The sequence below is a fragment of the Pseudopipra pipra genome, chromosome W, assembly GCF_036250125.1.
Source record: "Pseudopipra pipra isolate bDixPip1 chromosome W, bDixPip1.hap1, whole genome shotgun sequence".
Classification (NCBI taxonomy): Eukaryota; Metazoa; Chordata; class Aves; order Passeriformes; family Pipridae; genus Pseudopipra; species Pseudopipra pipra.
The window spans coordinates 33,793,415-33,797,324 of NC_087580.1; the positions used below are offsets into that span (position 1 = coordinate 33,793,415).

A 3,910-nucleotide genomic window follows, 5' to 3' on the forward strand; every position below is an offset into this window, starting at 1 on the left:
TGTAAATACACTTGTCTACCTGTAAACCTCAACTTTCTTTGCTACTATACAGCAATAACATTTTCTATTCATATTGCAGCTACAGACTTAATAAATAGAATTGCATATATTGTGCGTTAGAAATTAAAATGCATTCCAAAGTCAGGCAATGCTAAACAATGAAAGTCTTGAACCCTCCCCCCCAAACCAGCCCCACTTTCTGGTTTCAGAACCAGCCCACTTCCTCACTCTCTTCACAAAGGGAGAAACTCTCTCTTTCCACCTCTGAAACAAAAATTCCCTCCCCAAAAGTGATCAAAACCAGTCTACTTAAGCACTACTCCAAATGCAAGTTGTCTAATAACCATTCCTTCTAACTCAGGAAGGGGAGGAGGTGAAGAAAGTCACAACAAATATTTGGATTCCTTCCTCTCCGACGTCTTCTCTTCCCTATCTGACGCTCTGGGACATGTGCAGGGGGGTCAGCATCTCTTCAGAGATGGCTCCTTTCACATCAGAGCCCCTCAAATTGGCTTCCTGGAGGTCACAACCTGATAGGTCACAACTCAGAAGGGGAAAAGAAAAAGAAGTGTCAATGGAATGCCCCCAGAACTCTGTTCAAAGCTTTACTTGAACTCCATTTACCTGAACTCCATTGTACTCTGAAGCTGGAGAGGTCAGCCAAAAGCCAGCAATCCCCCCAGTTACCAGCTGACCATAGGAGAGAAAGGAATAGGATGGAAAATGAATCCCAACTCACTTCCAAATCAGTTCCTGCCAACGTTGCTCCCCTGAGGTTACAGTTCTTTAGTTTGGTGTTTCTCAGCGTTGCAACTCGGAGGTTAATTCCTGTCATCTGTCTGCCCTCCATGGCCACTCCTTTCAGGCTGGCACCTGGAACACACACAGAAAGGAGTTCTGTGAGGAAAACCAGTCAGAAACACAGCAGCTCCACACTGGTGCTGCCTCAGAGCTGTGTGAATTGGAGGAGGACAAGGGGATTTGGGGCTGAGATGGTCACAGACTCAGTGCAGCCCTTGTGGGCCCTTCTCAGGGTTGGACAAAGCACAGCTGGACCTTTTCTGGGCCATAGAAATGCACAGGCTTCAGTTGGCACAGATTCACAAGGCAAAAGCTTCTCACCTTCCAGATTAGCTTTAAGGCCTGATGGGTCCTCAGAGTTGCAGCCTTTCAGGGACGCTCCCTCTGCGTTGGAGCGCAGCATCTTCACCCCTGGCAGGTTGGCACACTGGCACAGACAGGAGTGGGTGAGGGCTGGAAGAACAACACCAAAGACAATCAAGAAGACACTTTTAATTTCTGCTTTGGGAGTCAATCCCATTAAATCATTACTGGGAGGAAGTGTAAAAGCTTTGGGAACCAGAACAACTCTAGAATATATTTAAGAACTCCATGTTTTACACCGCTCTGTTTGTTCCAGCTCCTCTCTGTCAACACAAGCCCAGCCCTCCCAGGCTGCAGCAGCTCTTCCATCCAGCACAGAGCCTGACAGGTCAGCCCTCTCCAGGCTGGCACAGCACAGGTTGGCACGGGCCAGGTTGCAGCGGCTCAGATTGGCCACCTTGACGTTGATGCAGCAAAGATCCAGGTGGGAAAGATCTGCTCCACTGAAAGTGAGACCCTGGAAATCCTAAGGAACAAACCTCCCAAAAAGGTTACAGAATGGAAGGGGTAGGTCTGGACACAAAGTTAACATCATTGTGTAGATATGTGTGCATTAATATTTACAGTGTGTAAATATCTGTGTCTAAATATATGGATAGAAATGTATTAAAATTTATACTGTCTATAAATATAGACAGATACAAGATAGATACAGACACACACAGGTCCTGGGAGGAGCTAAAGACATCCCACCAGGGAAGGGGGCTTATAAAATGGAGGGAGAGGGACTTTTGATATGGGCCTGGAGGGACAGGACAAGGGGCAATGGTTTTTCAACTGAAAGAGGGTAAGGTTAGATGGGAGACTGGGAAGAAATCCTTCCCTGGGAGGGTGGGGATGGGCAGGGATGGAATTCCCAGAGAAGCTGTGGCTGCCCTGGATCCCTGCAAGTGTCCAAGGACAGGCTGGATCAACCAGGTCTAGTGGAAGGTGCACCTGCCCATGGCAGGGGGTGGAATGAGAAGACCTTTAAGGTCCCTTCCAACCCAAACCAGTCCATGATTCTATACAGACAAATACACACAAGACCATTTATTTTACTACTTAAGACTAAGGAAATCTAAATGCAAAGCTCTCAAAAATTGTCCTTGGTTCATTTTATATTTAAACAAATGTAAGGGGGGTACTTTTGAATTAGATGATCAATGGAGCATAGAGGCGTGAGAAAGGAATCATATTAGGATGTGAAACCAACCAGAGTATGGTACAATGTAACTTCATGGCACAAGCAAATTGTAAGGTCCATTGTGCTTTTTAGCAAGTCAGCTTGATATCCCCTATTATCAGAGCTGAGTTCTTCCTTGGTTTTGCTACATATTGCAAGATAGATACATCTACCCTTGAAACACAGTGGTAGAGGTCATCCATAGGGGTGAGAAAGATGATGATGGGAGGAAGATTCTGTGGGCAGGGGTCGCTGGCCCCTTGCCCTACAGCAGGGCACGCACAGACTGTTGCTATCAGGTGATGAACAGGCGGGGTTTGGCTGCCACTCAGGCATCACCTTATACTGGGTACTGGCCCTACGTGGTGCAATGTAGAGCTGATAAAATGGGGTGTCAGGACTGCTGGGGTGAGCGATCCTCATCCTGCCATGGAGACTGTGTTGTTCCGCCGGGACGCCCGCTAAGCACGGGCACCGACCAGCTGCTGCAGATCCTGGCAGCCCTGGCCTGTCTGTGTGGGTAAGCACAGTTTATTGACAGGAAGTAATTGAGAAAGCCACTGTTTTATATCCTTTTTTAATATTCTTGTAATTCCCTTTTTACTAGTTAATACTGTATTAAAAGCCACTCGTAGTATTGTTTTAATATCCTTTAAATGTTCCTTTTATTCCCTTATTACTAGTTAATACTATAATAAAAGCTGTTCATAGTATCGTATGAATGCCAACCGATAAAGCAGTTATTTTGTATTCTTTTTTAGCTTTTGATTCTCTTTGCTAGTTTTTATTCTCACTGCAATAAAAGATTTTTTGTACTGTTTGAATGTCTGTTGTACTTGTCTTTATTCCGGGCATGTATTCAAATGAACTAATACACAGGGGCACAGCTCTTTGGGGCAGGAGACGGGCAGCACCCTTGCCAGGACTCGGGGCAGTGGCAGGTCTCCTCTGGCCAGGACTTGCCAGAGCTGCTGATTTGGGTGCAGCCCTGGCCAAAGGGCTCCCAACAGCATTGGTGCCCTTGCCCACACCTTCCTTCTCGGTGTCAGCCCCCCTGTTTAGGATGGCCACCAGCCAGCACTTCTCCCAAGGAGGCCGTGCCAGCTTGTGTGGAAGGCCCCGTGCCCTTCCTGCTGCGACTGAGTCGGCGGCCGAGGGGGCTCCTTGTGCTGCCGTGAGCAGGCACAGGAGGGGAGTGTTTGCTCATTTCTTGAGCCGTTCCTACAGTTCAGGTCCAGCCAGATCAGATACTTCAGAGAGCGGATTCCCTCCAAGGTGGGGCAGGTTGGCGGGGCTGGGGGAGGCCCCAGGCCACGTGGCACTGTGTCCCAGGGCCCTTTGTGACACGCTGGGCACGGCCGGTGGGATGGAAGGGGGCAGGGTGTCCAAGGGCCCTTTATGACCCGCGGTGACAGAGGTGCTGCTGGTGACACGGCCCCAGTGTCAACAGTGCTCCTCGGAGCAGGCGACGGGACAGGACGGGACAGAGCGGTGCTGTGCGGAGCCCCCGCGCAGCCAACTCGTGCCTTACTGACCCGGAGCGTTTTAGAGGATTTTCTCTCTTTCAGGTGACCTCGAGGC

At 48.9% G+C, this 3,910-nt stretch overlaps 1 long non-coding RNA gene across 2 annotated transcripts; it reads right to left on the reverse strand.

Moving 5' to 3' along the window:
* Positions 1 to 360: 360 nt before the first annotated feature.
* On the reverse strand, positions 361 to 1,834 carry LOC135405664 (uncharacterized). Of its 2 annotated transcripts, none has more exons than XR_010425921.1 (3): positions 1,123 to 1,834; positions 625 to 873; positions 361 to 530 (listed from the first exon to the last, which is right to left on the reverse strand). It is a non-coding gene; the product is annotated as an uncharacterized LOC135405664 (long non-coding RNA). The 2 variants fall into 2 exon arrangements; XR_010425922.1 differs by having other exon boundaries at positions 368 to 530; positions 740 to 873.
* Between the last annotated feature and the right edge of the window lie 2,076 nt (positions 1,835 to 3,910).